Below are 9,598 nucleotides of genomic sequence, written 5' to 3' on the forward strand. Positions count from 1 at the left end.
TGTAAACCATCAACAAGCTTAGGTAAGATGATCTTTTCTAAGAAGACGTTGGGTAATAGCCACAGGCCATGGGGAATTCACTTTGGCTGCACTGGGCAGTAGCCCCTAGCTATGAAATATTGCTTAGTCTTATCCTGACTGGTGTTTGTTTGTTTGTTTGTTTGTTTTTTGTTTTGTTTTTGTTTCATTGTTTTTGTTGTACCTGAAGAAATTATATGTCTAGGTATAAAATACATCCCACCCTGCTTCCAGTTAAACCATTAAAAATAAAACAAACTGTAGCTTTATGGTAGATACTTAGGTATATGTACATGCTTCCCTGCCCTATAAATGCTCTCACTATTCATCATGCAGAAAGATTGGAGCCTTACAGTGTTGTAGTTCTCAGCCTAGATTGAGATTGTGTCTGTCTGCTTCTCTGCCTCATTTGTTTTGTTTAAGGTGTACAGGTAAATAATAAAAGATGGCAGTTGCTTGTCTCAGAAGACAGTCCTGCACACACACTCTCAGGCTTCCTCCAGTTCTTATATTCTTTCAATCACAGCCCCCTTTCTCAGAGATCACTGATCATTAAAGATATGTGACTGTAATTCCCCAGTTCCTATGAGGGGCCCTATTCTCATACCATTATATTCATTCCTGCCTCTCCACAACATGGCAGCTGATGAGTAATACTCCACTATTCTCAACAATAAAAGAACTTCTGGGGGACATGACCTCAAGCTATATTACACAGCAATAGTGATTAAAACTTCGAGGTATTGGTACAGAGACAGGCAGGTAGATCAATGGAATAGAAGTGAAGTCCCAGAAATGAACCCACACTTGACCTTTGACAAAGGAGCTAAAACCATGCAATGGAAAAAAGACAGTATTTTTCAACAAATGGTGCTGGTTAAACTGGAGGTCAGCATGTAGAAAAATGCCAATAGTTCCATTGTTATCTCCTTGTAGAAAGCTCAAGTCCAAGTGGATCAAGAACCTCCACATAAAACCAGATACACAGAAACTAATAGAAGATAAAGAGGGGAAAAGTCTCGAACACATGGGCATGGGGGGAAATTTCCTGAACATCAGTGGTTTATGCTCTAAGATCCACAATTGACAAATGAAACCTCATAAAATCGCAATGCTTCTGTAAGGCAAAGGACATTGTCAATAGGACAAAACAGCAACCAGCAGATTGGGAAAAGAGCTTTACCAATCCTCCATCCCAAAGATGGCTAATATCCAATATATACAAAGAACTCAGGAAGTTAGGCTCCAGACAACCAAATGACCCTATTTAAAAATGGGGTATAGAGCGTAACAAAGAATTCTCAACTGAGGAAACTCGAATGGCTGAGAAGCACCTAAAGAAATGTTCAACATCCTTAGTCATCATGGAAATCCAAATCAAAACAACCCTGAGATTCCACCTCACACCAGTCAGAATGGCTAAGGTCAAAAACTCAGGTGACAACAGATGAGGGAGAGGATGTGGAGAAAGAGGAACACTCCTCTATTACTGGTAGAATTGCAAGCTGGTACAACCACTCTGGAAATCAGTCTGGCGGTTCCTCAGAAAACTGGATATAGTACTACCTGAGGACCCAGCTATACCACTCCTGGGCATATACCCAACAGACGCTCCAACATATAACAAGGACACATGCTCCACTATGTTCATAGCAGCCTTATTTATAATAGCCAGAATCTGGAAAGAATGCAGATGTCCTTCAACAGAGGAATGGAAACAGAAAATGTAGTAGACTGATTATCATAACCAGAAGCCACTGACATAGTCACAGCCTTCACGTCTCTAGGTAACTTCAGTTAGGGCTAATAGATGTCCAGGGCACACAGATGTTTAGTTTGTTCTACAAGTATGTTGGCTTGCTCAAGTCCTCTTGGGCCTTTTCATTCTAATCCCATATGGCACCACCTTTTTATATCAGAATTTTCTAGAGTACAGATGATGTGATTCAGGTAGGATATAATTATTCACCCATGACCTAAGTGTTTCAAGAACATTTAGAACTCTTTTGCACTTACACACATAGGATGCTGCAAGGTTTTTTCAATATGTTTGATAGGTATCATGCATGTCCTACATGACCATAATACTCCACAAAATTTTACTTCAGTTGTTCTATACTAACCTGTATTCTAACCTTAACTCTAACACGACTCTATCCCTAATCATAGCCCTATCCCTCTAACTCTAAGCATAACGCTCTAAATCTAAAAGTCTAACCCTATACAATCCCTATTCAAGACAATATCCCTAAAAACAGAGGCAGACCTATATTGCTAAGTAAAGCAGGTTTGTTAGCTGCATAGGGAAAATGGTTGGGTTTTACTATTACAAGAGCAAAACCTTCATTATACCAATATACCTTAAAGAGAAGTACTGTGAATGAAGTGGTGACTGATTACAAGAAAGTTGATGACATGGGTTTGTTTTCACAAGGACATTAGAGTCAAGAACAAGAAAGCAATAGGTGGTAGTAGCATAAGAATCTATTAACTTTTTCAGCACACAGTATCTTCTTTAGAAATGATGCACACAAGTGACTAAAACAGCACAGTGGCATATTCACAAACTCTATTATATATCTACTACAAGGAATGCTGTTTGCCATTCCAACCATTTAGAAGTCTTTCTTCATACAACTCTGATGTTACTGGTCACAGAAGAGCAGCACATATTTTACCAGTCATAATCATTTTTTTAAGAACAGAGTGAAATTCGGACTAGTTTGCAACAGTCTAGAAATATTCCTTATATCATACCTAACAGAGATGTACTATACTAAAAGATAGCACAGAGGCATATAAACAAAATGTATTATACATCTACTTCAGCAATTGACCCGACCGGCGGGTACTAGTTATTCGTGGGGGCGAGGAGGACTGCAACCTGAAAGAAGAACGGGCGGGAGAGAGAAAGGACTCAAGCAAACAGTTGCTTGTCAAGAGTCGTGTATTTGAACATGAAATGCTTTTTTATAACATGCTTTACAAGGGGAGGGGGTAAGAGGGGCCAGGTAGTGGGAAAGTACAGAATCTTCTTGGCCTCTGCCTTGAAACATGTCATGGTCTATACGGTACACTGCCTTGAATTATGATCCACCTGCTATTCTTCAAAAGATATGGTACACTGCTTGAGTTATGGTTTTCCTGCTATACACTGCTTGCCAAGCAGGAGCTTGTGTTTGCCAGGCTGCAGGGGACATTGTGCAGGTGGGGAAAGGTAGGGGGTGAGGGTAAGGGCGAGGGTCCCGGCTTCTGGCAAGCAATAGCTACAGCAAAAAGCAATCCTCTTTACAGTGAAGTATACAGTTTAACTTAAAGAACACTGAAGCTGCTTGCATCAGAAAAGAATTCTGAACATTCCTAAGTAAAGCCACTTTATTAAGAAGGCAAAGGAAACAGTTGCATTTAACAGACCAAAGAATTTTTCTGTATATTTGGTATAGCACTATAAGTCACAGGGATATATTGGAATAGAAGTGCTTTTTTATGAGAAAATGGAGCATAGGGGATTATATATGACTACAGAAGTATTCTGTAGCCAGTACACAATGTGATTTTTGAAAAGCACATGCATAAGTGAGTAAAGGAACATACAAGACATATTTGTAAATACTAATGTACTTCTTCAGCAGTGAAATCCAAATACTTTTTAACCCTAGTTTGGACAGATTTTCCTTAGCTGCTTGCTTCAATGGATCAGGATGTACTTTCCTAAGTAAATCAAGATTGTTAAGAAAAGAGTGAAAATGATACTACTTTCACAAGAGTAAAACCTTTATTATACCAATGCACCACACAGAGAAGTACTGTATGGAAGTAGGATTGATTGCAAGAAAGCAGAGTACATAACTTTATTAATGTGGTATTGCACATGGATATTAGGGTCAGTGTTGAGAACTAGATAAGCACAGAATATGAGAATCTATAGCTTAAACAGCACACAGTTTCATCTTTAGTGAACACAGGCACAAATGACATATATATATATATACGCTCTGCATTTTTCTTTCTGAAATTTCATTTATTATAATTGATTTCCAGTTGTATCCCTTTTCTTGAAAATATCATAATTTCCTTTTTCCTTAGAGATGTGTAATGTTCTATTGTATATATGTACAGTGATCACACTCTCTTCAGCTTCAAGTAGCATGTATGTTCAGCTAGTCAAATTGAGTGAAAGCAAATAAACAGTGAGTTTTTCCCTGAGATGCACTTATTCATTCAATATTCTTTGAACATGCTCCTTGTGGAGCCTTTGAAATATGTGTATTTGTTGTGTGATAAAACTATCCCTGGAAAGACACAATATATATCTGGTCACCACAGAGAGGGAACACATACTAGACCAAAGTATGGATATCACAAATGTTTAATGTGGTGAACTAATGAGGTTTACTGGGGTTACTCGCAGGACTATGGGTGAGTGGCTATTTATGGGAGCAGAAATGACTCAAAGACAGCTAAATCACTAAGGCCCACCCCAACACGTTTGACAGCATGGAGTACACTCACAGTGGAGAGAATCCTTTCCAAGTGACTAAGTTGGTGTAAACTTCTTCTGGGAAGGTCATCTGGTTTCTGCTTTTTCCAGGCATTTTGTCTGGTCTGTCTTCTTTGCAGCTTGGTTAGTTCGAGAGAGAGTTTCAAAAGCTTTATTGCTTACTTTGGGAGGGAGAGGGCTAGTAAATCTGGTTAGGTTTAGTGATTTCCTGAAGCTGTTTTAAGATGTTTGCCTTCCTGCTTAATAAAGTTCCCTACAGGATGGAATGTTTTAACCTCAGAGGAAAATGTTACAGAACAGTATTATAGAACTGGGCCAGTGATTATCTAGATTTATTTCAGGAAAAACAGATTTTTTTGAAGAAGGAGCTTGAAAGGCATGTTTGGCACTCTACAGATAGCAACTATTTTGCTCACAAACAAACTTCTTCCTGAGAATGTTGCTCCTGTAGCTTGCTATTCAACTTTTAAACAAGAATGATTGAGCCAGGAATCAAGTCTACAGGTCCACTGTATTTTTAGTATGTCTTTTCCTTGGAAAGCTATGGTTGTCTGAGTTTCCAAAACACAAAATATATTCATCACCCAGTCTATCTGCATGTAATTCTGGAAAGGGGACTAAAAATTCTGGGAAGATTCTGCCTTTAGCAATATTGGGGCTTCATAGCCCTTCAAACTGTAATAAAAACACTTTTATTGTGTTTTTATCTTACTACAGCTGCCCCAACAGATTAAACCGATCATATCCCTTCAGACTTCTTATTGAAATATAATATAAATACAGGGGAAAGAATCACAAAACTATAAATGCTCACTGGATTTTCATATACTGAAAGGAATTGTGGTGTCCACTCTCTAATTCAAATTAAGAGCACCACCTTCAGGCCTATTCTACTTTACTACTGAGAAGTAATACAAACTGTATATATGAAAATTCGTATTCACAAGAGTCCTGCCATTTGACTGTCTCAATTGCTTGAAGTCCTATACTACAGTGACATCTGCTGGTAGCTCATGCGATCCTCTCAAACTCAAGCAGTGAAAGGAAATGATGTCCCTTTTTAAGTTCTAAAGGTTTTACTTTTTGCTGGTAGATTCAATTGACTTCTTTTATTTCATATCTTTGCATTGCATTTAGGAGAGTAAAATAAAGTGGAAAAGAATAAGAGTTAGAAATATATTTTACAATGAGCTGCTAATATTTATAGCAAATATGACAAGATGTTAACTTATGATTATTTAAAAGTAATCTTCATTTTGAATTTTTATCCTCACAAAATTTTCTTAGACAAAATCCCCTCATGTCCTATTAGCAATTTGCTTACTATAAAACGTACTTAGAGAAAGTCTGTTCTGTGATGGTAGTAAAGTAATTGTTAAGGACTCCATTAAATGTAAAATAAACTGTGTTTATGGCAATACCACCCAGAACATAGCTGATCTCATTTGATCACAGAAACAAATATGAATCCTCTTCTCTTGGGGCTTAGTATCTGATTACACAAAGAATTAGTCAGGTTGAACTTACAAACAATGAGCAATTTCTCCAACACATTGTGATGTACAATAAAAACATATGGTATGCATGGTAACCTGAAGCTGTTGTTAGACAGGAAGAATCTCCAAAGTTCCAACTTGAACTAAAAAGAGGCCATGGTCATTGCTTGCTGGTGTGCTGCCAGTCTGAGCTACTACAGTTTTCTGAATTTGTATGAATGATTACATTTGAGAAGGATACTCAGAAAACTGGTGAAATACACTGAAAACTGTCAAACCTGACAGTTGCCTTGACAAACACAAAGGGCACAATTAAACACCCAACCATAAGTCACACAAAACCTTCAAAAATTGAGTAAGTTGGTAAGCTCCCAGCTGGTAAAAGGATTTGCTTTACAAGCCAGATGAGCTGAGTTCAATCCCTGGAACACATATAAAGACAGAAGAGAACTGATTCCAGATAGTTTTCCTTTGACTTCCCTGAGCATGCCCTATCCTGCCCTGTCACATCTACCCATCAACACATTAACAATAATAAGTACATCTTTATAATATATTTTTTAAGCTGAGAAAGTTGTAAAAGAAAAATCAAACCCAAAGGACAACAACTGCAAAACGAACACTGCAAAGATGATTACTGAGTTGCCAATAATAGGGTTTTTTTTCTGAGATTATAATGGACTGATGAGATCGCTCAGGGAGGAAAGATGCTTGCCACTAAGTCTAATTCCAGGATCCACAGGGTGGAAGCAAAGAACCTTCTCCCACAAGTTTCTTTCTGACATCCACACTTTCAATGTAGCACCTAATGCTTTCATCCCATACCCATACACAAATAAATGTAATTTTAAAAATCTTTAATAAACTGTTCAATGAAGTTTTACATTCTCCATTATTTGCCCTGATTTCCTACAAACCGATTATCTCTTATTCAAGTATCTATATAACCCTTTGCAGAGAGAATACCTCCATAAACAGCAAGATGCAGAAAATACTTTCTAAGAGTTTATAAAATTCCAAAACATAGATTTGTGTCACATAGAAATAAGTGATTTTATTTCTAATTTAATTAAAAAGGATTGATGGTGATGGATTCTATTTAGATTGATAAATGTGTGTTTGATCCTAGGTATAATTATTTTAAATTCATGATCTAAAAATCTGAGGAGCTATTGACAATTAATGAATGCTGGTAGAGGGGGAGGGTTAGACTTTTATTTAGAGATGTAGTCCCTGAAAGGCTATGCATGCTCTACCTTCACATTCTATGTAAATTCAATGGGTGTTTTAAAAGAGAGCACATGCAATTAAAAAGGAATAGTGTTGAAGAGAGGGAAGGAATTGGAAAGGAGGAAATACAGGTGTATTTTGTCAAAACAGATGTTATGTATGTCTTAAGATTCTCATACAACAAAAAGAAAATTAAAAATGTATTGTTCAAAACTACAGAGTTTCTTTTACATCAACCTAATGTAGTATGCATCAATTACCTGTGCAGTAAAAATGGCTACTGTTATTGATTTTATGTGATGTGATTTCTGAAACATAATGGCAACATAAGTCTTGTATGGATTTAATGTACTAACATCTCACAGTTTAATTGACGTCAGTATCTAAGGAGAACATTTTCAGCTTGGACAGCCTCTATAGTCTACTTTAAACCGGGATAGATCATAGAGGCCAAAGTCCTCCAGGATCTACTGTCTCCCTCAGAAATGCTTGGACTTAGACACCTTTGGAAGTCATTATTGTTGTAAACTGTATTTCAAGCTAAGAAACTGTCATCATCTCTGTTTTCTTGTACAAGATCATGCTATCTCATCTTATTGACTGTTTAAGTTCCCCTACACACACACACACACACACACACACACACACACACACACACACACACTACCCATTGCTCCTTACCAATTGGCAGCTCCTCACATGACTTGGGGGAGGGACTAGGCTGAGAAACACCAGAGTGGGGTCTCCACCTATGCAGTTGGGGGCACCTCTTTTGGATAAGGCTTTCCAGGTATGGATGCTTGAGGAAGGAGTATCCATGCCCCTGTAAGTAACTCCTCCTTCTCTAGTCTCCATAAGGAAGCCGAATAAATTCATTGGTTCCCCAGAGTGAACTTAGGTGTGACCATGGCTCAGTTTGTCAAATAGACCTTACAGATGTTTATGTTTTCCCCTGGGGATAAATTTTAGCAGCACTTGGCACAGTCAGCAGGATACAACAAAACTGAAAATGAGTTTGGGGGTGGGGGGGGGAATAGTGTGCCTGATATGGCAAATGACATAAGCAGATAAAGTGACATTGCTTGGGAGAGGGACAATTGGAGAAGTTGTGGTGTGGTTGTCCTTATAGTGTTTGTTGGTAAGTACAGTGGCCAGTCCTGAGAGTGGTGAGATGTGTAACTAATGTGAGGCCCCTGGGGCAGGAGCTGTGTGTCACTCAGAGAAATCCCAGAATGCCGGTCTTCTTCCAGGTGGTATGGATTGGCATTCCTGCTTAACAGGTGGGGTCCATCATAGAAATATGGAGATGCTTTTAAAACTACCAAAGGTCGAGTTCTGGTAGAGTGCAACCCTTGCCCCAGGGCCCCCAGGGCCCCCAGGGCCTCCACCGCTTATATGGGGTGAACAGGGAGGGAAGGTGAAAGGGGGAAGGGTACTTGGTCCCATTCTGGGAGCCCAAGCTCTCTTAGCAGCCACCTGCCAGGCCACACTGCAATTCTGCTGCCGATGATGCATGCGCCTGAATAGTGGCAGCCTCTGTGAATGGCCTCCACATCTCTACTGGTTCCCTACTCTCCAGCGTCAGGCCGATGGAGAAGCCTCAGCCAGGCCTCCAAGGATATATCCAGGTGGCAGTGGGAATGGGGGCCACCTGAAGGTCGCCAAGGCTGGCCCTTCTTGGCCTCTGTGGCATGAAGCAGTGGGTCTGCAGAAGAACACTTGGTCACGGACCACCCCATGGAGAAGACCTCAGAAGAGCTCTCAGAACTGGATGAACAGAGGTCTTGGTGGGCCTAGATGAAGGTGAGCAGAGACCCGCATAGAGGCGAGAGGAATAAACGAATGTTGGGCTGAGCGGGTCTTCCTTCCACCCAAGAGAAGCAGAGACAGGACAACTGCATGCGGCCAGTGGGAAATACTCGCGAAGACTTGCCCCCTGCCATAACGGTTGAAGGCCTGTGGATATAGTATGAAAAAGCTGCTCTCAACTCACACTCCTTCCCCAAACCTTTAAAGAGACTCTTGGCTAAATCTGGACATCTAGCTGTTGCGATTGCTGATACAGGGTAAAGTAGAGTTAGGAGATCACATGTGTTGTCATAAAAAGGAAAATCGTAGACATATCTATCTTCTACAAGCAACTTTGAAATGGAATTTTTTAGGTCACCTCTAGAAACACCAGGAGCAACACTCTTCCTTTGTTTAACAGGTTAGAGGACCTAGCAGGAGGAGGAAGAGGTTAGGAGCCAGATTGGCTATGTGAAGAAGTCTTTCTCTCTCTCTCTCTCTCTCTCTCTCTCTCTCTCTCTCTCTCTCTCTCTCTCTCTCTCTCCCTCCCTCCCTCCCTCCCTCC

At 39.7% G+C, this 9,598-nt stretch overlaps 1 pseudogene; it reads left to right on the forward strand.

Annotated features, from left to right (window-relative positions):
- Positions 1-9,046, forward strand: part of LOC114623253 — a 12,768-nt pseudogene extending 3,722 nt beyond the window's left edge.
- The last annotated feature ends 552 nt before the right edge of the window (positions 9,047-9,598 follow it).

This window comes from Grammomys surdaster, unplaced genomic scaffold (assembly GCF_004785775.1).
Source record: "Grammomys surdaster isolate TR1022 unplaced genomic scaffold, NIH_TR_1.0 195, whole genome shotgun sequence".
Classification (NCBI taxonomy): Eukaryota; Metazoa; Chordata; class Mammalia; order Rodentia; family Muridae; genus Grammomys; species Grammomys surdaster.